Source organism: Rattus norvegicus, chromosome X (assembly GCF_021556685.1).
Source record: "Rattus norvegicus strain SHRSP/BbbUtx chromosome X, alternate assembly SHRSP_T2T, whole genome shotgun sequence".
NCBI classification, from domain to species: Eukaryota; Metazoa; Chordata; class Mammalia; order Rodentia; family Muridae; genus Rattus; species Rattus norvegicus.
This window is the reverse complement of record NC_141554.1, coordinates 72654560-72679140: the sequence shown is the minus strand read 5'-3', so window position 1 is coordinate 72679140 and position 24581 is coordinate 72654560. Positions and strand designations below refer to the sequence as shown.

At 46.8% G+C, this 24581-nt stretch overlaps 1 long non-coding RNA gene across 3 annotated transcripts in view; it reads right to left on the bottom strand.

Annotated features, from left to right (window-relative positions):
- Nucleotides 1-24581, bottom strand: part of LOC120099284 (uncharacterized) — a 66290-nt gene that overhangs the window by 7034 nt on the left and 34675 nt on the right. Inside the window, exons 2-3 of one of the 3 annotated variants that reach the window (XR_015646579.1) lie at nt 18032-18109; nt 17591-17716 (exon numbers count right to left, since the gene is read on the bottom strand). The exons of 1 other annotated variant lie outside the window; for it this stretch is intronic. This is a non-coding gene — a long non-coding RNA (uncharacterized LOC120099284). Of the gene's footprint in view, nt 1-1297; nt 1507-17590; nt 17717-18031; nt 18110-24581 lie in introns of those variants that run through there. One more of the 3 variants, XR_015646581.1, reaches the window with a different exon arrangement.

Sequence of the window (24581 nt, the reverse complement as noted above, 5' to 3'; positions counted from 1 at the left end):
TGTGTGATATGTGTCTAAACAATGCCCTTGAGAATTGTCTTACAGCTACTAACTGCTTACACTGCACTAAATGCTTCAGATGCACACTTGTGCCTGTGCACACTCTCACACCTGCCTGTGCATTTGGACACACACATCAACCTGTAGCATAAGAAACAAATAATTTAAACCCGAGTGATGACAATAATTTCTAGCACCCAAAGGAGAGTGAGGCAAAATTTCCACAGGCTGGGGGAGGGGATAATCTTCCTATTCCTATCTAGCTCTCTAAGTGAAAAGGTAAGAGTGTGGAGGGAAGGGAGCGTTGGAGACCGTGCCATGTGGAACATGGCTTTAGAGTTGGGACAGGTACAAAGGCGCTTTCAGCTGTGCTGGGGATGAGTTGGAAAAGTTGCTAGGCATAATGGAGTTAAAAGAAAGATGGAGGGAAGGGGAGGGTACATACGCTTGTGAGTGTGTGTGTGAGTGTGTGTGTGTGTGTGTGTGTGTGTGTGTGTTGTACAATAACAAAGGGTAGACATACAGGAGAGTCAGAACAGCCAGAATTCCTCTAGCTGATGACAATCACCCATGAACATTTTTTTAAGCTTTCAGTATGCCGCCAGGATGACCTCACACTTGGTCTTTTGGCCTCAGTCGCGCTGGTTCTGGAAATGACATATGTATACCAACCACCATGCATGCCTGGCAGAAATGTTTCCTGTTTGGAAGAACTTAGTGCCATAGTAGTCGCTTTTCAAGAACTTGTTTTAAAAGTTCTAAAACTCACTTTGAAAGTTCCCCGTGATTCTGTGATTTAAGTCCCCCCTTCTGCAACACACACACACACACACACACACACACACACACTGGACGTATAGTCCCTGACAAGGAATCTGGTAAGTCAATCCCTACATAAAGCTCCCTGCACCTCCAGGCTCATAATTCAGTGTTTTGGGTGAGGAGAAGCGGAGTGTGTGTGTGTGTGTGTGTGTGTGTGTGTGTGTGTGTGTGCGCGCGCGCGCACGCGCGTGTGTGTGTATGTGTGTGTGTGTGTGTGTGTGTGTGTGTGAGCACTTAAGCATGCACACAGTCTCACATTCTAGATTCCAATTGGGAGGCTTGCACTAATTCTTCCTGCTCACCAACTGGCACAGGAGAGCATTCATTTGATTTTAGCTAAGCTAACAAAGTTGAGCAGGGACGCCCCTATCCCTCCCCAGTGTTCCCAGAATCCCCAGTTGCTGGGGATTCTGGAAGTCATCCAGATGCTGAAGTCAAAGTCAGACACAAGAAGCAAATAGAGAGGTATACCTACCGGCTAGCAGCTGGGAAGCAGCAGCCAGGGCTTCCCCAGCACAGCGCTTGTGCCTTTGACTCTGTGCTTTCCTGCTGGCACCTAGACCCATGCCTGGCATATAATTGCCATGTAATAGACCTCCGGTGCTTGAATTCAGTCTGTTGTGACCAGCATGTTCTCATGCATTCATTGTGCTCCTGAGTTTGTGTTCCTGGGAGGGCTTTGGTCTTGAAGGGTGCAGATAAGGGCGGCAATAAAATAATTAAAAAAAAAAAAAAAACAAGTCCTGATTCCTAACTTCCCTGGGCTTATCCCTCAGTGAGAGTAAAAGCAAAACAAAAAAGGGGGAATAATCTCCAATGGAGATATTGATAATGGAGTCACTATGGTCCAGACACACCTGAACATAAATCCTGAACATAAATTCCATGTGTTCCCTTCCGGGAAAAGCTGCCAGGCCCTTCATTAGTGATCCTCACTAGGCAGAACTGGCTTTTTCAGCCAGGCAGTGATAGTGCATGCCTTTTTATCTCAGCACTCAGGAGACAGAGGAGGGCGGATCTCTGGGTTCAAGATCTGGGTCTACAGAGTGACTTTTAGGACAGCCAGGGATAGACAGAGACACCCTGTCTCTGAAAACAAAACCAACCAAACAAAAAACCTGGCTTTTTCAGAGCTGGCATGACCAGAAGTCAACTCATCGGTCATCGCTATCAGAAGCTCAGAATCATCAGATGTCCTTGTCTATTACTTTCTACCATATTCCCTTGAAACAGATCTGATCGTGAACTTTGCCCTTTTTCAGGCTAGGAGCACGTGGCCTGCTTGGCTTTTAAATGGGAAATGCCGATGAGGATGCAAGTCCTCACAGTTACATGCAAGCGCTTATATACCAGCTGCATTATCCACTTTTATGTGCATTGGTGCCATTTTTTGGAGAGTTTATTACAAACCATGTCATTTTCTTGGGTTATCCTATTTAAACCTTGTAACAACCCCCACAAGGAAGAAACTGGGTTACAGAGAAGGCAGAATCCTGCCTAAGGTCACTCAGCTAATAAGTCACTAAGCCAGTATTCAAATCCAGGCAGCCTAATTAGATCTCAGCACTTCTAACCTCTAACCCTAGTGGCTGCAGTGGCCATGACTCCCCTAGGTAGCGTTTCTGGGCTCCAGACACATGTCATAGGAGGGTAAAGGTTGCAGTAAGTAGAAATAAACTGGGTGACTGGGCAGCTCTGGGCCAGCTTCTTGGGTCCCACCATGAAGACTGAGAGAAATCTGGTGACAAGAAGAGACAAGAAGGCATCCCAAATAGATTGTACTATAAAGTGAACCCACATTTTGCAAGTTTGAGTTTTAAGGAGCAACAACCAATCACAAATGGGTTTGGTATGGCCCAGCACAAAATTTTACAAAAGTATGAATCGTTTACCAACATTGAAAAACCTGGAAAATTTACATCTAACATTTGGGTTTCTGTCTTTTCTGGATAAACTGAAATGTCTAGCCATATTGTATCTCCTTTCAGTCTTGAGTGTCTGTGCCTCCTCCCCCAAATTCCTATTTTAAAGTCCCAGCCTCCTAAGTGGCTGTATTAGGTGTTTGAGAACCACTCAGGGCATGGGGTCTGAGATTACTGTTCTTATCAAAAGAGAACCCAAGCTCTATGGAGAAGATAGAACATACCAGTGCCTTGACCTTGGACTCCTTAGCCTCCAGAAGCATGAGAAATGTGTTCTTGCTTATTTTTAAGCCACAAAGTCTACAATATTTCTATCATAGCAGCCCAAATAGATTGAGACAGACTGTCATTTGCACACGAGTACAATGGCACACATTAAAGACTGTTGCCAGTCTACTATAAATAAGGTGTGTCATTTCCATTCCATATTCATTTTTAGTTTTATTCCCCACATCACACCCAACTCAGCTCACTCCCTTCCCAAGCAAGCAAGTGACTTTGTGACCTCCATAGAGACTTATTTGGAAGCCAGACAAGGAACCTCTGATGTTCGAGAAATGTCAGATGATACTGGACTGCCAGGTGAGATCCATGTTCTACAGAAGCAATGGGAAAAATTGAGAAAGGGCGTTAGTACTCCCAGAGAAACCCCAGAATCTGCAGTCAATGGCCCAGCTGTTGCAGCATGAATGGGGTGATGTTAAGGTTTCTGTGTGACTGAAGCTTGTTGTGCTGAAACTCATGAGCAGACATTGGGCACGGGATGGGGGGCGAGCAGAAGGCACACAGGAATGTGATGAATTTAGCTTAGTACCTAAATCTGAGGTACTAGAGAAAGTCACAGATGAGGATGTCTACTAGGTACTTAGAGATGTGGTACTAGAGCTTGGCAAAGAGGCTGGGGCTGGACAGAAGGTAGGAAACTGCTTTGAAGTGGACAGTAGTATGGCCGTGACAGTAGAGTTGGGTATTAAGATGCGAACATTGGACCAAAGCCAGAATCTGAAGTGTGGAGAGGAAGAGGTGAAGGACAGATGAATAGCAGAGGGACAAGAAGCAGAGAAGCCGGGGAGAAGGAAAAAGAGGGCTAAGGATAAGGAGGAAGAGGAGGAGAGGAAGAAGGTTGGAGGGGAGCATGCAGGACAACTGCCCTTCACAGGAGAAGGAAAGGATTCCAAGAAGAAGTTTATTATGTCCTTCGGGCCCAAGGCTCAGAAGACATGGGCAGAGAAGGAACCAATGATGAACTGACATCCTCATCTAGCTTCATGAACATAATGGGGGCTTATTCTTTTTTTTTTCACCTCTTCAAAGCCCTCACAACTAGCAATCCTCTTGGGTTGTAGGGATGTGGGTTATCACTTCCCAGCAATGTACTTTGAAATCCATCATGGCAGAAGACAACCATATCCCAGAATCACATAATATTGGCTCACAAGAGGCAGATGCTGAGGAACTGTGGAACAGACTCTGTGGGTTATCATCCAGGTTCTCAGCAGGACTTCCTAGAACTACCCGGGAGACGTTGAAGATTAGTAGATGCCCAAGTTCCACCCTATACTCATACATACACCTTTCTAAGCTCCTAGATGATTTGAACATGGAAGCCACTCCTCTAGGCTGCCACTGTTGCAGACTTGGCCAGATGCACTGGTATTTGGAAGTAGAGGGAGCTGGGTGTGGCCTGTGTGTGGGCCATAGTTCACAGGCCCACTAACAGACTGATGCCTTCCATATGCAAGTCTGCCTAGTGGAGGCATACATTGAAAAAGACAATAGGAGTCTGAGAATGAGTTTGGGTGCTTGCTTAACCTAATATGCATAGATTTTCCACAGGGCTGTGCCTTTGGGACTCACTCGGTCTGCTTTGGAGGCTTTCTCAGGGCACGAGAGTTTCTCTCCCTAAAGAAAGGCCAAGGATGCTGTCACTGAACATTCACTTCACCAGGGACCATAGCAGACATGCCAAAAGGCAGTAAAACATGCAGTGTAACCAACACCCATGTCCTTGTCACACCACTCTATTAAATCTGTACAGTATTCCATGTTTCCATCCCATCCAGTTCTAGGATCTGAACAATCCAGAGACAGATGAGGGCCCTTGGGCACCCCTCTCCTGACCCATTCTCCTTTCTCCTGAATCTAGTGTGCCCCACTTCCAGACATGCTTTTCACTGTGTGTTTATTCTCAGCTCCAGTTTAGACAAGAGGAACTGAAGGAACTTTCCCCAAAACACACAAATCAAGTTCATAGTAAGTAGTAGAATCCAGAAGCCCCAGGACAAGGTACCAGGCAGTCACCTCCCAGCATGCTGGCCCTGCAGTGCCCGCATCTGGGGACCTCCCACCCCATCATTCTGTCAACACCTCCTTTACAGGCAGGGGCCAGCCACACCAGGCCCAGCATAGTCCAAGACCGAGCAGAAATTGTGGCCTTCTCCTCACATCTCCCAATTCCTGCCCTGCCTAACAGACGAGGCTCCCCCAGACCCCTGCCTACCCTTTTCTGTTTCCTCTCTGGGCCACTGCCCAGTGTAGCTCTACCCCACCCCCCAGTCCTTAAGCAAAGAGCTTGTCTGTGCAGCCCTTCCCTTGTTAGGCCCCTGGGGGCTGGGCTAAGGTGAAGGCCTGTGATAATGTTCTGGGGTCCTCTGGGCTTAATGAGCCTGCTGCAGGCAGCCGTTGGCCAGAGGTGGTGGGCAGGCACCCAGACACTCTGCAAGGGCCCCAAACCACTACCTGCCTTCATCACCCCCTCCTGCTCCTTGCCAGCAACAGAGAGGGCCTGTATCCAGTGGAAAGGAAGGCAGTGGCCCGACACCTCCGCATGAGGGAGGAACTGGGTGGGGAGAGGCAGGCAGCACATGCATAAACACAGGGAGATAATTGCTCCCCTTACACGTGTGGGAAGGGGAGGGGCAGGGGAGGAAATGGCTATTTATGAAGCATGCTGCTGCCTGTTATCCTAGCTAATCCTGTAGCCATTCTATGTGGAAACCCAGGAGCAAACTGAGGCTGAAAACCGTACCCAAAGACACAGCTAACAAGCCAACAAAGGAGCTGGAAGCCTGGCCCATTTGTCTCTAAGTGACTTTACAAGGGCAACAAACTCCTTCACAAACTTCTCCGATTCTAGATTCCCCTTCCTCCTAGTGCTCTTCTGTCTGAGTGGGAACATGGCAATTTCGAAGGGAGACAGGAGTGGTGAACAGTGGATTGGCAAGTAAGTATGCAGCCTCTGTTCCAGGGTACTCAGCTTTCAATGGGGTAGCTTCTGCTCAGGATACTGCAGCCTGTCAGCTTTCTGCTCCCAGCCTCTAGCATCATCCCAGGCAGGCTCTAACCTCAGGGTGCCCCCTTCCCTAGTCCCCTATGTGGGTACCAGCTGCAAGGTGAGGAGTGAATCCCGAGTACCCTGAGATCACTAATCATAAAAGCCAGAGCCCAACCATCACTTACAGAGAACTTTGTAAGTGCTGGATGCTGGGTGGAGAATCCCGTTCACAATAACTGTTTTCAATCTTCACTACAACTCCACTGTAGGGATAGCATCATTTCCCTGTTTTAAGACCAAATAAATAAATAAATAAATAAATAACAGACCGAGGGGGCTCACCATGGGCATCTTAGCTCAAGAGACTGGGACAAGATCATTTAGGATTTAAGGCCAGCTTGGGCCACCTAATAAATGCCAGAAAATCTAGGACTAGAAACAGTGGTCCATGAGGTCACAGGGTTCCAAAACCACATGCTCTGAGGACCCCTGGAGGATAAAGCTGGCTAATGAGGGAAGAGATGGTGGCAGTCCCTATAACGGGTAGGAGGGACTGGGAGAGTCCCAGACAAATGTCCCAGCTCCGGCTGCAAGGCCTGCAGTCCTTGTGATGGGGCTCAGGCAATGTACTCGCTCAGTCTGCCAACAACCCCCTTCTAGAGGTGTTGCCAAGCCATTCCCTGGAGCCTGCTGGTCCTCAGAGTCCTCTCCAGCATGTGTTTGTTGAGACTGAGACACCGGGTGAGTTGCTGCTCAGGTCCCAGACCCACTGGGATGGACTAGTAGGTGATAAAATCTGAATGATTGGACCCCAGCTTGTTGGCTCCACCCCTACTCCCCTTTCTCCATGTCTGAGCCTGAGGCCTCTTAAGCTCTTAGAGAAAAATTACTAAAATCAAATTGCAATTAACAGAGGCAATTATCCACCTATTAGAAAGTATCCCCTGAGCCAGGCCTGTGCCTTGAACTGCCTGGGCTTGACTTAGTAACTGGGCCCCTAGAGAGGTCCCAGAGCAGGGCAGCATCCGGGGGTCATGGGTAGCAAGAAGCAGCCTAGGTGGGCACTGTAAGCTGGAGGGGGTTGTGGTCTCTACTGTGCTCTGGGGTGGGAATGTCAGCCCTTGAACCAGGACACTGCCCCTCTCTTTCCCCTGTGCCCACTTCAGCTCCTCCTCCCCATTAGGCCTTCCTAGAGGGCAGACCTGGGGCAGTCTGTGTGCAGGAAAGAACAAAGGAGAGAAAAATCACGCAGTGACCCTCCAGGGAGTGGTGATAACATTTTCACTTGAAAATTACCAGAGAACAGATTGTCTTATGCAAATCATATGCAAATCACACTTTAGTTGGTCCTCTCCTTAGCAGTACCCAGAGTTCTTCTAGCTCTTTCCCTGGCTGGGGTGTGATGGGGGCTGGGGGAAGGGCTCTGATAGAAATTTCAGTTTCTGGAGAGGATTTCTGGGAATTAGGCTGCATAAGGTAAGCTTTTAGTTGTCAGGTCCTACTCTGAGTCTTGTGACATTCTTAGAGACCTCGCTGCTTCCTGTTTCTAGACCCTACATTCCCTGTCACTGGCACCATATATTTGCAGAGGACAGCTGAAGTCCCTAGACAGAGTAGAATGAGGAACATGAGACTCTGAATCAGGAAGATCCTGGTGGCACAATTTGGAATCCCAGATCAGAAAAGAGGATTAAAAGTAAATTTGAAGCCAGCCAGAATCCCTGTCTGGAACAAACAAACATTAAAAAGAACCCCCGCTGAGGGTTCACAGGGAGCAGAGGGCTGTCTCTCTGGTTCATTGTGTGCCTTGATGCTCTCAATATAGTGGTCTAGTATCCCAGTTGGCACCATTCTTGCCTTTGAATGTTCCTGCCTCAGGGCCCAGCAACCTTGTGGCTACTTAAGCCAGAGTCTAGGACTAGATTTTCCCTGCCTTGCCTCCAACTCCTGCACTGAAACCTTAGTTACAAGCCTTGGGAGACTCCTCCCTTCTATCCTCCCCAGGGGGTGGGGGGGGATACACAGTGATGTTTATTTCCTTTCTCTGACCTTTTCCCAAGGTCTTCTGCCTCCACATTGGCCCCTCTGGATCTTTCCTCACTCTGCTAGCACAGTGGTCTCTCTGAAACCAAACTGGCCAGGCCCCAAACCCTCAGTGGCTTCTCAAGCCCACCAAGCCCATTCCTGCTGCCTTGAGCTGTCACAGATGACCTATAAAGCACAGGATGAGAGCAGCCTCTCACCATGTCCCCTACTACATGCCATTTCGTCTCTCACCACCCACCCAAAACACCACATTTTACCAGGCTTGCCCAAGTCGTTTCCCTTCCCTGAAAACGCCCTTGCCTCCTCATTTCTCTACTCTTAGTGAAATGATATTTATTCTACAAGAAATGCTTTGTCTAGGAGACAGTCTCTGCCTGCCAGTCCCCACCCCCCACACACATGCATACACTTCACACACACACACCCTTCCCAGCTGTCATGTGTTTCTCCTTTCTCAGTTCTCTCCAGCCTTTTTTCCATAGCAGAAATCAATTCATATTTGTATCCTCAACACCTAATAGGTGACGAATGAATGAATAAGAAATATGAATGAATGGAGTTGGTGAGTGAATGAGATCTAGGTTTGATTCCTTGCTCTGAGTGAGTTAGTCACCAATGTGAACTTGAGGTATTTTTTAAAAGGAGAAAATGAAGAGCATTAGGAGAATGTGCCTGCCCAAAGTCCCTGAGAGCAGCTTCTGGGATCCTGTAAATAGTGGAGAGCCCTGAGACAAATCTTCATATGGCTGACCTGGAAATCAGCTTCAGATGCATGGGTGAAGCAGCATGACCCAATAGTTCTTGATTTTAGGTCTGCTTTGAGTCCTGGGACAAGCCTCCATTGCCAAGGAGGCACCCTGATAAAGTAGCCATAGGCACAAAAGTGTGTCTTCTTAGAAGAAACCCTGTAGCATCTCATCAGCATCTAGGGGAGGCCATACCTGAGACTTTAGGGCCCTGCATGAAGCTAAGAGTCCAGAGACTGGAGAGGTATGACCAAATGTGGGGGATGGGAATCCTAACAGCCAAACCTAGCTTTGCCAACATACACATCACAGTCAAGCATCTTATGACTAGTTTCTGCATCCTCCATAATGGATATGGTCATGCATCCACACTGTGACATTATCATGGTGAGGATGCAATAAAATACTCTGTAGTACATGACTAGCACAGTACTCGGCACAGAAGATGACAGCCAGTACTAAACATGCCACTGCTGTGGGCATAACAGGACTTCCTCATGTGTGTTGGTTCTTTCCATTCTCGTAGCAACCCTGTGAGAAGATAAGTACATTATTATCTCCTTTCACAGCGTGAAAACCAAGGCACAGATAGGGGAAGCTCTTTTCTCCTGGCTGCAGAGTTTATAAATGCTTTTTTCATTTTTTTTATGTAGCAGCGTCTTTACTGAAATATAATTTACACATCACACAAGCAGCCCGTTTGAAAAATACAACTCAAGAGTCTCTTCGAATTTTATTATTATTATTATTAAATGCTGTGTGTGGAGTGATGTGCACTGTTGTGCACGTGGAGGTCAGAGGACACATTTCTAAAGTAGATTCTCTCTGACCCACTTCACAGGAGTCATCAGGATTGTTTAGCAAATGCCTTTATCCTGTAGCCATCCCACCAGCTCTAATTCAATGATCTTTAGTAGAGACTGATTGTCCTTTATTTTAAATGTCTCATATCAAGTGTTTCAGATTTGAAATCTTTTTAAAATAATAGATAAATGCACTAGATTTTTCTATGAACAGTTTTCTGTGAACAATTGTCACATTTGAATAGATTTGAAATACCTAGAATATTTGAATATATACAATGAGATATCTTGAGGATAGGTCTTCAAGCTAAACATGAAATTAATTTTATGAATTTACATAAAAATATTTATAGAACCGTGTGTGTGTGTGTGTGTGTGTGTGTGTGTGTGTGTGTGTGTGTGTGTAATCAAGTCTCATTATTAGATCAGGCTGGCCATGTCCTTATAACTCTCCTGCCTCGTCTTCCTAGGTGTCAGGATTACAGTTGTACACCACCATGCCCAGCTCTGACAGTAATTTTAGAAAATGTTAGGATGCCAGAACTTTGATTATGGATTTTTCTACTTATGATGTTGTCTGCATCCTAAAAACAAAAAACCATTTTGAGTTTTAGAGTAGTTGGGACTTCGATTTTCATGTTAGGGATGCTCAGCCCATACATGGTCCCAGGAGAGATGGATTTTGAGCTCAATCCTCTGACCGAAGTCCCCTGCTCTGAAATCTCTGCCTCAATATGGAACAACACTTGCTCACAGTCTGTGAAATTAGTTCCCCTTCCCCCAGGCCTTTATTGCCCTTTACCCATGAGGAAATCCCCAGTTTTTCTCTTCTTACCTTCCCAGGGTTCAACTGATGATCTCTAGGAACCAAGTTCTTGGGCACTGAGACAAAGGCATAAATGACATTACCTTAGCTAGGGGCTTTGGTCTACCCTGCCATCTCCTCAACACCCAGTGAAACACACACTTTAGTTTATCTATGCTGAGTTGGTGAAACCACTCCAATCCATGCCAGGTTCCAGGAGAGCGTCACAGAAATGTCCCCAACATACTGTAGAGCCCTGAGAAGTGTCATTGATTCTGTGTAATAAACATGTTACCCGAGTTACTTACAGAGCTTGGAGATTTTAGCAGGCTACATTTTAAAAAGCCTTCCAATGTAACCAGAGATTTGGGGCCTGTGCTCCAACAGCCACAACAGGCTTTACTACTCTTTCCAATATGCTAATTAAAGAGGGGAACCGATGAAAAGGAGAGGAAGGAGATTTAATCATGCACTGGGAAACGGAACAAATAGAGAGAACTGGTTGACCCCAAATTTCTCTTTGAGGTGCTGATCTGAACTTTACTTTTAAACAAAGGAAGAATAGGGTATCAGTCAAGGGATATGGATAATTAACCAGTCCTGATTAAGGTGTGCTCCCACCATCTTGTCTCAGCTCCAGTCCTACAAGGTGATGGATAAGTTGTGGTAAGTTATTCATTGCTGCCGTATCTCTAAGGGGACCACTGCGGTTCCTACAAGACAATGTGTTCAGGATGTAGCTTCTCCTTCATAGATAATTGTCCTCATGGGGTGGAGCCTGTCTGGCTCAGCCTTGTTGGCTCACAGGATGAGCTGGGTTAGGTAGACAAGCCACAATGACTCTTATCTTATGTAGAGTCAAACAGGAAGCCTGAGCCAAGGTAGAGAGTACTGACCCAAGAGGAAGGCAGAGGCTTTAGTCACCTGGCTTTAGCCACCTTGTGGGCCAAAGTGAGGAGTCAATACTTTTTAACGAAAGTGGCTTCTAAGTGCCTGTTACCTCAGTATCTGTGAAATACATTCATTGTAACATGAAATCAATATAGAAAAAAAATGATGAAAGTGTTTGACATTCTTTTTTCCCCTACTTAATCTCCAAAATCTGCCATGAATTTTGCATGGACAGCATCTCTCAATTTGGACCATCTTAAAAGCAACTACTCACTACCACCAAAGACAACGCAGGTAGAGATATTTAGAGAACAGGGCTAGAAAGCCAACTAACAGTAAGCCAGGCTGAGGAGCAGTGGGAACAAAGTGAAAGGTGGAACTGACTTGCCCTTGCTTTGGTGGGCTTTAATAAAAGCTGTGGCTTATGCGTTGTGATCTCCAGAGCTGTGCGTGGAAAGAACCTTCTTGCCTTCGTGGGATATGTATTGGGTGAGCAAAGACAGGAGACACTGAGACTCTATGAGTACCAGCTCAGCTGTGTAATGAGCACTTTGCTGGTGAACTAGACAGATGCATCTCCTGCCATCAAGCAGCTGATAGTCGTGTGAGAGGTGTGGGCAGCCTGGACCAGGACAGTGGCAGTAGGAACATGGGTGGATCCTTTCCATAAGCCCAGATGAGGCACTGAGCCAGCTAGTGGAACAGCTAGTCGGAGTCAGGTTTTGCAGAAACTGCTTTGGCAGCGAGTGAGAAATGGAAGGGAAAGGAATAGCAGGCAGCACCTAGAGAGGGGCCAGGAGCTTTATGGTTGCCTGTGGCTCTAAGGTCAGATTGCCTGAGTTTGAATGCCCTTAAGAAAGGCGCTTTTGCTTTTCTGCCCCCCAGTTTCTCTCCTCTGTAAAAACAGTGCCTATAAAGCAATGCACCTCCCAGAAGGTTGTCAGCAGGAAGGTTAAGTGAGCAAATCTATGTAACTGCTCAGCACAGAACCTGGCCTACTGAAGCACTCAGTAAATGACAATGTGCTCCTGTCACCCCAACTACTGCAGTGTTCACAGTAAATGGCACAAGGCAGGAAAACATAGAAGACAGAATGGTTTGGGAATTGAGATGGGAGGGGCTAGGGGATTTGGTGATTGCCCAGTTGGGAGTGGGAGACAGGGAGATGGTAGTGCTGTGTGAATGAGGGACAGGCATAGTGTTGAGGAAACCTGGATGGTTCTACAATTATAGCAGTGTCTGAAGCATATTTGGAATTAGGACCTGGCCAAGTGAGTTTTCCCACAGAAGTTTCCCTAAAGCTGCCACCCCTCCCCAGCTGAGCCTCTGAGGTCAGTAGCTATGCCACTGATGAGCCAGCCAGGACTGTCCTTGTTCTTTAAGTCAGCCTCAACACCCGTTCTGAGCCAACTTGGTCCTTGGCAAGGCTGTCTACCCATGCAGAAGCCACTTTCCTGCCTACGCCTCCTTAGGTTTCTAGGTCAAGAAATACTTCTCATATAAAACTCTCTGGGGTAGAAATGTGGGCCTGGAGACATCTCTCATGACTCAGTAGTTAAGAACCCTGACTCTTTCTTGCAGAAAACCCAAGCTTCAATTCCCAAAACCCACATGGCAGCTCGCATCAGTCTCCAATTCTGGGGGAACCAGCACCCTCTTCTTGCCTCTTTGGGTACCAGATATTCATGGGGTATAGCAGGTAAGTATTTGTACACATAAAATAAAAAAACTAACCTCCCTGAGCTCATGGTGTTTGCAAACGCAGGTCTGTGCTGTCCTGTCCAGTAAGAGGATATATGGCTGACGGGCACCCAAGGAGGACCGATACAGGAAGAAGCTATCTTAACTTTTACACTGTGGAGGTCTCTATTCCCTTGTGAGCTATCTTGGTAAAAGAATCACAGAAAGATAAACAAGTCACTAGTAATCAGACAGCAGCTTTAAGTGTGAGCCAGGGTCTTTTGTATCCAATGGCCTAGGTTCTCTAGGACCTGAAGCCTTCTGCCCTATCACCAGACCAAGTCACCCTTTCTCTTCTGAGCCTTCTAGAATTGATCTCTTGGTCTTGAATCTCAAGGAGAACTACATGGTGAGCAGAATCTCCTGTTTGGGCCAAGTGGCTCCTCCTTCTACCTGGCGGCATGTTTGTCTCTTCAGCCCAGGACCTGCCCACTAACCAACTATCTGCCACATCCTGGCCTATTGTGGACCGTCTCCATACTCCTCCCCATCTCAGTGCTGCACCAACATCCTTAAATGACTACCAACTGATTCTAGCCATATCTTCTCCCTGGGGCCATGACAAGAAGGCAGACCTTCGTCAGTTGGCTCCTTTGGGTGCTGGCTAGATGGCTAGCTGAGTCCTCAGTGCCAAGAAGTAGCAAGAGCCCTAAGAAAAGCCAAGGCATAGCCTGTTAGAGTGGCTGGATTTCTCTGAGCAAAGATTGGACCACTTCCAGCACCCTTTCCCGGGACAACACTCTGAAGAAGAAGTGCTCAAGGAATGGTTCAACTGGCAAATGAGTCTCTTGCTTGCTTACTGCAGTACCCTTGGCAAACCAAGGTTCCTCGCCTTTATGTAACCTTTCCCTTTCATTTCAGACAATGGTGAATTAAAAGTAAGTATGGGCAGCGGGTGGGTGGCTCAAGAGATAGGTCAGTGATTAAGAGCACTGACTGCTCATCCAGAGGATCCAAGTTCCATTCCCAACACCCACATGGTGGCTCACAACTGTTTGTTAACTCTAGTTCCAAGAGATCTGATACCTTGTTCTGGTCTCTCAGATGCCAGGAGCACACATGGCTCACAGACATACATGCTGGTAAAACACCCATATGCATAAATGCTTAAAAATTTAAAATATGGGCTTTGACAAGAGTCTGCATAAATTCAGACCCCACTGTTATCTCTTGCCAGCTGAGTGACCCTGGGCAAAATGCTGTGTCTCTCAACACTTTGTTTCTTTACCGAATAGCAATAAGTCCTCTCTCTGAGCCCTGGCGCCTTAAAACAGTTCCTGGCGTAGACCTGCCACTATTAGCCAATCTTGCTATATTATTGTAGACAGTGTCTCAAAGATCCACATGAACACAGACTACATCTTTCTCTCTGAGCTCCCAACATTTACATCCATCTAGTCAGAGGGGAGATGCTCAGTCCATGACAAACAAAGCATAGTCAGCTAAGACTGTCACTTCCACATGCCCATATCAGATAGAACCTAGGTGCTTCTATGTCTGAAGCACATAAGTAAGCACCATTCTCTTCCTGGGGGCTTGAACTACCCTGCCCACCATAGGACTGTTGACTTCAGTCTAGTGGTTCACTGGGCAATCCAAGAGGGAGTATGGGGACTCTATTTTTAAAGGCCATCAGGAGCTAGGGGTGCAGCCCACTGGTTGGTATATATGCTGGCCCAGCATGCCCTGGGGTTCATCCCCAATAACACATATGGCTGGTAGTCAATTGGTAGTCTCGTGTTCTAGATAAGCCATATCCCGGGTAGTAGCTTGGATGACGAAAGCCAAAGTACAAAGCCCAGATATAGGGGAAAGACATAGCCTCCGGAGCCAGATTGACCTGGATTTGAATCCTGGTTGCAACTTTCTTAATGGCTATAGAACCCTAAGAAAATCATTCATCTTCCTTAGGCCCAGCTTCCTGACTTGGGACATAGAGATAGTCCCTCTTTCATAAGTGCCCAATAAGAAAATCATGCCAGACATGCAGTGCTGTGCCTAACACAAACTGGCACCAAGGTGGTCACTAGTCTCCGTGCCTTGCCCTAGGTTGTGAAAGGGGTGAGGTGGGTGAACACTCCCTAGAGTGGGGTAAGGCTTTCTTGAGGGCCCTTGTGCACACAGGGGCTTCCAGATTGTAAGTCAGAGCAAGGTTCCAGGCCGAGGGGACACAAGCAGGGCTCCTAGCCATCCATCCCCTACGCCTTGGCATGACAAGGTTCTTGGCCTCCTGCCATAGCCAACTATGTAAATAAACCAGCTTTTTGCTGGCTGGGAGTGAGACTGCCCTAAGTGACATTTCAAATTAGTTCTGCTATATTGGGCTTGAGCTCTGAAGAGCCTGGGCATTTTTCCTCCCTGGCTCATCCCTTTCTCTGTGTGGTGAGAGCTCTTAAAACACACCCGGTGCAGGCAGAAGGCCAGAGAGGGTGGGGGTAGGCTGTCTGAGGTGACCTGCTGAAGCACTTACCAGGCCTGGGGCCATAGCCTCCCTTCCCAGAGAGGTCAGCAGCTCTGCATCAGGGTACCCCCCCTCCACACTAGCCCTCCACAGCTGCCATAGCAACCTCATCTCCTCACACAGGGCTCACACACCAGCTGGCAAGAATGCTGAACGGAAGGAGGACTGTGTGGTTGGCTGAGGAGAGAGGGCTGGGCACGGGAGGGGGGCGCATGAAGGTGGGCCAGCTGTGGCCTGGCAGTGCTGACAGGGAGATATGCTAGCCACATGGCCTGCCTGTCTCTGGGACCATGCCAGGAGATGGGACCATGGTAGAAGGAGCGAGGACCAGGGACACATGCCACTGTCTTCTTGGCAAGGCATTATGGCTTCTCTGTGGAACTGAGGGCAGAGGGCACTGGATCCAGCCCCTTTTCTTCTGGGCAAGTTGCCTTACCACACTTGGCTGCAGGTTCAAGGTCTGAGAGTGTAAAAGAATCAGACTGTGGAGCTGGAGAGATGTGAGTTACAATCATAGCCCTCACACTTCCATCGATTCCCATTGCCAAGCCTCAGCTGCCCCTGTGTGGGGATAATAGTGACACCTAGGAGGTCACTGAGAACAAATCAATGGTGCTTGCTAAACACCCAATGCCTAGGCATAGTAAAAACTCAATAAGTGGTATCTGCTGTTATTATTACTGTTGTTCTTTTTAGTATATTATTTAAAGGGACAGTTTCTGTGCTTGTGCCCCTATTAGCCTGGAAGTTGCTAGAGGCAGGGACTGGGATTTATTCCTCTCTTCACCCCCAGAGGTGGACCAGGGCAGATTCTGGAGGGGTGTAGGACAAAAGGGAGCTGAGTGCAAATAAGGAATGCCTTATGCTAAATATCTTCAAGACTTCCTTGCAGGACACTCTCTACTCTTAACTCCGTAAGTTCCAAGGAAAGTCTGCCCTAGGTATGGGGAGGGGGGTGTTGATAGCCTTTCTACAAAAGCAATTCCACTCAACACATTAGCAACATTCTACAATCTAAGTCCTCCTATGATCCTGAAACAAATACCTAAATAAAAAGGTACCATGTTAGCCCGTGGGATCAATCTTCCTGCCAGACCAGTTTCCTGGATATGGGCCTGACCTCAGAGCTGCAGGAAAACATGAGGCATGTGATCTTGGAAATCTTCAGGGACTCTGTCTGACTTTAAGTGTGCCAGTCAGAGGACCCCAAAATGGACGTACAGGCTGGGTTGATGTGAACCAGAGAATGTCACCCTGGGGGGAGCGACCACTGTTAGTTAGCTCTTCTGCAGCAGAAGAAAGGACTCCAAAGCACAGAAAACTTGAGGTTTAGGGCTGGCCAGGGACCCCGATCACATGGATCCAGTGAGCATACTGCTCCAAGGTGATGATCACCAAGCTGATCTAATAGGAACTCTGCTCAAAAGAACCTTAATCCTTCCTGCTGCAGATTGCCTATGCCAGGGACACCTGAGGGTCCTCCGTCACAGTCAGTCAAACCCACTAGATAGAAGCACATGATTGAGCAAGAGCTCCCATGACTGGTTAAAGGGAAAGATGACCAAACAGAGGACTGTAAGTCTAGCGTGCCAGCCAGTGGTCGAGGGGCCTCTACAACATGAACAATGCTCTAATGGCTCAATCGGCCACAGACAAGTACTGAGACAAAGCATCCCAGGCCTTTGAAGATTGCCAATAGAAACAAACCAATGGGGATTTCCCAGGGCCCAAAAATCATAGCCCACCACCGAAAGCTGTCCAGAGCCCAGGAAAAAAAAAATGAACATAGCTACTCACCATGTCAACTGTCATGCAAGCCTTGGGAATCTGGCAGGAGTAAGGGAGCAAGGCTATAGAAAGAGTGTGGGTTTGATGGCAGGAGCCAGGCTGCTCACTGTTGGAGGGGAATGTATTTATGTTAAGCAAGGGGGAGCTGGAATAATCTATGTGGCAATGCATTTGAGTGGGAGGCTAGACAACAATCTGAACTATGGTAGAAGCTTCACAGAGCTACAGATGGTTGCACAGAGGAGTAGTTACAGGTGTGTGTACATACACTAGATAGAATATATACACATACCGCCTTGCCCCGTTAGTCAACAGGGTCTTGTAGAGCCAAACATGTCCGGAGCCTCTAGCTGGCTTTTTCATTCACCTTCCAATTAAAAGGAAATCAGTCTCCTCGCACACGTGGTTGATCCCAGTGCTGAAGCAGGAAACACGCAATGAGCCTGGAATGGTTTGTAGTACCAGACATGAAGGAAGTGCTCAAAAACGTAAACCCACGGCGATGGGGAAGTGGCAAAGGGAAGTAGGGGCCAGCTGAAAGAACTGCCAAGTGAGAACAGTTTGAGCAACCAAATAAATAATGTAGTATTGGCTAGTAACCTAAAGTATACAGAAACTCCCCCATGAGCCTATGGCGATATAAATAAACAATTAAATAAATAAATAAGTAGAGGAGAAGAGGCAAATCCCTGGAGCAGAAGAATTGCAAATAATTTATGTAGCACTTCCTCACACAAGAAGGGGCATGAGGTGTCCTCGTCTCCATCCTTTAAGTGTGGCAGTGTGAAGTGACGTCCTTGCAAACAGTGGCCTATGGAAAAGGAGGAAAAGTGACTTTACAGTGGTGAATGCAATAAGCACTCTCCCTGTCAGGTGACCAATGTCTAGAGTGATGAGTCTTGTTGATAAGATATGACTGTGATGTGTTACGATAAGAAAGGAACTTTTACCTCCGTGGCCTTCTTCCCTGAAACCCATAACTCCAGTTAATCCCCGTGGGAAATAGCAGACAAATTCTGGTTGAGTTACCAAATACCTGAGCACTCCTTCTCAGAACTGTCATGGTGAGTTCAAGAAACTGGCCTAGCAGAGAGGAACCCAAGAAGACATAATAACGATGGTGACACTAACAGCTTCACTGAGAAGGCTATGGGACAGTACATGAACAACTAAGAATGTCTAACCGCAATTAACAATAGTGTGTACGTTTTGGTTTATTAATTCTGACAAGTGTATCATCCTGATAATGCAAGATGTTAAGAGTAAAGGAAACTGGGAACAGAATGTGTGAGAACTCTGTTCAGAGTTATCAGATGCTCCACATTGAGAGGCTTCGACTATCTAATCAACTCCAAACATATTAACGGAAAGTTCTAGAAATAAACAATTCACAAACTTCCTATTGCTCACGGTTTTGAGTAGCATGATGAAATGTTGAAGTGTTTTGTCCTGTCCTGCTGGAGATGCTAATCTTCCCTTTATTCTAGCATATACATGCTGTATACACTGCCCACCCATTATTAATCATCTGGTAGCTTCTTTGGCTATTAATCTGTGGTGTTCTTAGGGTGCTTGTGGTAAGATGACCTTTATTTTACACAGCAGTGGCTCCAAAGTGTACATGTACTGATGGCAGCCTTTCAAATACATTGAAGAGAATCTCAAGAGTACTTCTTTAGGTGAGGTGGAAAGTCCTGAGCTCTCCCCTTTTGTACAGTGGTGACCATGGTTCCAGGCATCCACTGAGGCTGCTAATGGGTGAGTGCCGTGCTCTTTTTTAATTTTTCCATGATTCTTAACCTAGTCTAGAGCAGCGTAAGTAAAAGGAGTATGAATTTTCAGGTTTGAATCCTGTTTCCACTCTTCCTAACTCTGAGGCTCTAGGGAAGACATTAGCCTTTCTGAGCATACTTATATAAAATGAGAGGAATAATTTCTCCTTAGAGCCTTCCAGGAGAATCGGAAGAGGCGATTTAAAGCAATATGTTCACACACACACACACACACACACACACACACACACACACTCATGTGAAACAGATATAGCAGCTAAGGCTCAGAGAAGCAAGGGACTTGGTCAAGGTCACATAGGTACAACATAAAGGGGCCAAAAACCCAATGTTCCCCATAAGGGCTTATGCCTTTTAGTAAAGCTTGGCCACAGTGGGACTGTTTGAACTGTTGTGAGAAAGTAGATTTCTGGCTACCTTGTGGTCTCAGGGCCTCTGAAAGGAAGCCAGTTCCTCTGAGAGATAAGAAGGCAGTGTTGCAGAGTGGTTAGATTTCAGGAACAGACTGCCATGAGGTTAAGGTTTGCCACTGGATGGCCTGAGTATGCTGGTTGACCTCTCTGGATCATGCTTCTTTCATGCAGAAAATGGACATGGATAATAGTATAGAACTTTTAACATCATTATTGTGAAGGCTAAATTATTTTATCCACATACAGAAAGTGTTTAGAATGTACCTGGTACATACTCAGTGCTCAAATAAACCCCGGCTGGTATTAACTGCAGAGCAGAGGTTTTGAGTTCAATATTTCTAATGGCGCTTCTGAGTCTTCTATTACAGCAGATGGGCCAAAGGGATGCTACTAGCTTGGGAAATACTTAAGGGGTTTTGCATAAAATAATAATATCCCTTAGTGTGTGAGTTACTGAGTATTCCCTTGCAAGCTTGCTTTTCAAGTAAGCTCAGAAACCATCAGTATCATTTTAGATGGGTGCACTGAGGAAGGGGAAGAGGATAGCTAGAGTTTCCTCTGTAAATCAGTGGCTGAGCCGAATGTAGAGCTCCCATTTCCTTAGCCTACCGTCCTGCTGCTATTCTCTAGGAAGCATTTATTATTGTCCAGTGTGTGCCAGGTGCCGGAGGGCAGGGTGGGGACAGAAACACACACACACACACACACACACACACACACACACACATACATAGACACACACACACACCATGCCTCTGATTTCACATACACACACACACACACACACAAACACCATGCCTCTGCTTTCACACAGACACACATACACACACACACCATGCCTCTGATTTCACATAGACACACATACACATACACACACACATACACACATACACATACATAGACACACACACACACACCATGCCTCTGATTTCACATAGACACACATACACACACACACACATGCACATACATAGACACACACACACACCATGCCTCTGATTTCACATAGACACACATACACACACACACCATGCCTCTGATTTCACATAGACACACATACACACACACACACCATGCCTCTGATTTCACATAGACACACACACACACACACCATGCCTCTGATTTACATACACACACACACACACACACACACACACACACCATGCCTCTGATTTCACATACACACACACACACACACACACACACACACACACACCATGCCTCTGCTTTCAGGAGGGTTTAAAGTGAGCTTCTCATGCAAACTCAAAGAAAGAGGACAAAAATGAATATCTAGAAATGCTGGCTTGTGAGTTCCTGCTTGGTTTCACGGAGACTGTCAGCAGCAGTAGAGGAGGAATGGATGCTTAAGCTGGGCCTTTAAGGCAGTGAGCTCAGTGCAAGCCCAAGAACATGGGGTGGGCACTTTGCTAGTCATGCAGTAGTAGTGGAGTCTACTGGGAGCATACTGGTAAAATGGCTCCCCAGGAAGCCAGAGGAAACAGACAGTCCTCACTTGTCGTGTTTGTTAATTTCCCACTACGGGCCATCTTAATCTACCAATGGTTTAACATCCGCTGCAGGCTCTCCACCCCAGCATAATACCACCTACAGGTGAGAACAAGCTGTTTCCATGGCAGCAGGAGCTGGGTCTTGTAGGCAACAGGCTATGAGGATGGAAAACTAGCTGGCTTGGGTGAGGCTAGCTCAGAAAGCAGCTGGGTGCCAGGCCACAGGTCACATGCACATTCTAAGGTTAGCTATTGAGCTGTGCTCTTTCCTGGGCTCTCTGCCAGACATGTAACAGGCATTAGCTCATTTAATCCTTACAGCAGTTTTAAGAACTGTTCATTCATTCATTGATGCAAACATCTGCCATCTATCTGCATAACAAGTCCACGTTGAGGCCCTACTATGTGCCAAGCACTGTCTGAGGTACACGTATGATGAAAACCGTCATCAACTTCGTCTTCTACGGGAGTGGAAGGAAATAGTCAATAAACACACTTTAAAATGGAATGAAAAATAATTGCCAATTGTGGTGTTTGGAAGGCACCCAAAAGAGTACTGAAATTGAGACCAACAGGCATGCTGCTGTTTAAGAAACTATGTCTCTGAGGAGGTAATACTGAAGAAGGAAAGGGAACCTGGGACTGGTGATGTAGGTCTGTAACCACAGTGACATGGGAAGTTGAAGAAGGAGGATGGGATGTTTAAGGACTGCCTGGGCTATAGAGTGAGTACTAAGTGAGCCAGGGTAGCTAGGAAAGAACTGAGGCTCAACTGTCACACACTTACCTAGCATGCTCAGTGCCTTGGATTTCACCTCTAGTATGACACTGAGAAAGGAGGAGCCAGCAATACAGATAGTTAAAACCAAGACAGTGAGGTGGTGAGAACAGTAGGCATGAAGGCTCTGGGGTAGAAGCGAGGGAAATACCTTTCAAGTAACACTAAGGAGACCAAAGTGGTAGTCGGCAAGCAAGGAAGAAGTATAGCCCGAAATGAGTTCAGAATAGCAGACAGAGGCCTAATCATGCCAGCTCCATGAGAGGACTTCAAGGGACATAGCCAGGGGAATCTCACAAGATCTGTTTAACCATAGCATGAAGAATAGATTCCAGAGGAAGAAGGAAGCAAACAGGAAGTCAGTATGACCAGGTAAGAATTGTGATGACACATTCAGAATGGTGGCAGTAAAAACAGGGGCAAAAGGGGGCATGTCTAAGAGCACATAACCAAGAAAGGGCAGAACAGAACCAAACCCAGATTCAAACTTGAACTCCTAGGAACCTTTCTCGGAGACACGACATGACAGAAGAGAGTAGATATCACTTTTATAGCAAGCTCTTGCTATGTAGCCCTGGCTGGCCTGGAGCTCATCTTCCTCCTCTTTGGGTACCATCCTGAAAACCTGGTCCATTTGAGCTACTTCTTGCCCTTATGTGATCGACTACTCAGATATCTACAGATTTCAAGGACCTACTTGAGGGCAGGGGCTTTTCATTCAGGAAAGAGACTTGATTCATGGCAGTGAAGATGGGACATCCAAAGTGTGTCCAACTTCCCTAGCTCCTGGATCAGCTCTGACTGTGGCCAGTTTGGTTCACTCTGGAAAACCTCTCTTGGCAGATTGCCCCTAAGCTGCCCCCACAGAGTCCATACACTGTTTTCTAGAGGAACAATAAGAGCCAGACAATGCTTGTGGCCTCGGAATGGAATCCAGCTGGGCACCTCTGCCTCCCTGTGCTTGGTTCTAATTTCCCCATCCCAATTTCCCCATCCACAGAGTAGGGCCACAACTAATTCTTGCTTCACTATGAGAATCAAATGAGATTGTGCAGAGAACATGGTGCCTAGTAGCTTCTCCAAATGTTTCCTTCCCTGATCTCAGCTGGATGAAGTTCTGAACCAGGTACCTGAAGAGTCTGTAGTAGGCCAGGCCTGAGTAGACTGCACGGGAGGGAAGAATGGGTGAGATATGTCCCTTTCCTGCCCCTTCCCCACCTGCCTTCCTCCCCCCCCATTTTCTCTTTCTGGGGCACCTGGGAGTTGCCTAATTAGAGCTAATTAGCTTCTCCTGTAGTAAAACCCCAAGGATGGAAAGGCTCTGGAGCTCAGGACTCTGACAGTAATCATGTTAAGTAGATATTTATTTATCCCTTTATTAAGCAAGCCAATTAGCATGTAATATCTGAAAAGCTGATTTGTAGGTCCGGGAGTGAAGCACATGCTGTCAAGCCTCGAAGGGCCTACTTGGGACTCTTTTTTTGTGACTTGTCACCTCATAACCTTTCCAAAGGCCAGATCATAAAAGGCAAATTTGGGGGGAGTCACTGGACACGGGTAGAGATTGGAGACCAAGACCCAGAATAGAGGTAGGAGCTTGCCTGTGGTCACACAATGGGATGCAGTTAAGTCCTCAGAAGGTAGAAGGTATGAGGAGCCCGGTAAATGTTATTGCTTTGTGGTGGGGATGCATGGGATGTTGAAAGTGAGCGGTCAGGAGGGACTTCACAAATGGGGACATTGGATGAGCAAGGACATTCTGTCAAAGCACTGGAGCCAGGGTACAGAATTAGGAAAGTGTACAGCATATGAGCATAACCGAAGCATGTCATTTATTTGATCAGTAGCCTGGCAACGGTAGAGCAATAGAATTGTGTAAAGAGCTTTCAAAGAGGCTAAAGCTACATGCTGAAGACTGGGATCCAGCTGGCCAAGGTCAGCATGACTGGCGGCAGGTAGGAGGGAGGATGCTAGCTTCTGTGTGCAGATTATGGGTCTGCAGCTGAGAGGAGGGAGGGCAATTGGAACTCTAAAAAGGCATTACAAGTCAGAGGAAAGCTGCGCATCCACCAGCCACTTAAGCTGGGCTTCTTGCACGCTACCACGAGCCAGGGCAGGCAGCACGCCCTGGAGATGCTCCCAAGTGAATGAGGCAAGCAAACATACTAAAGAAAGGCTTGACAGGGCTGGGATGACTCAATGGTAGAGTACTTGCATAGCATGCACAAGGCCCTACGGTTCCATTCCTCACGCTGCCATGTATATGTATATGACCATCCAATGAAGTAAGAACTGAAACGGAAACGACCAAAGTAAAGAAGCCTAGAGGTGTGGCTAGGGTTGAGCTTTACAATTCTTAGTAGCTGCACTTTTTGGTACATATGTCCCTCCCGTGCCATATGTAGGGAGTTTTGTTTTGACTTTTGAGACCAGGTTATACTATACAGCCCAAGCTAGCCTCAAACTCTTGATCCTCTTGCCCCTACTACTGGAGTGCAGGCATATGCCATCATACCCTGCAGATACATATCTTTTGACTCCTCCTAGAAAATTCATCCACCAGTTTATAGGTAGTAGAAACCAAGACTGTGCATGATAAAGCAGCAGCTGTCACCAGACTCTAAGGTATGAACCTTCCTTCAACTGTAGCTATAGGACTTAGCAGTTGGACCGTGAATAAGTGGTGAGCAGCATGGAGCCTCGCTCAACTCCCCTTCCCATGAAATAAAGATAATGCCTCTATCAGATTCATCCAGTAAATAAGTATAGAGCATCTAGTAACAATCCACAAATG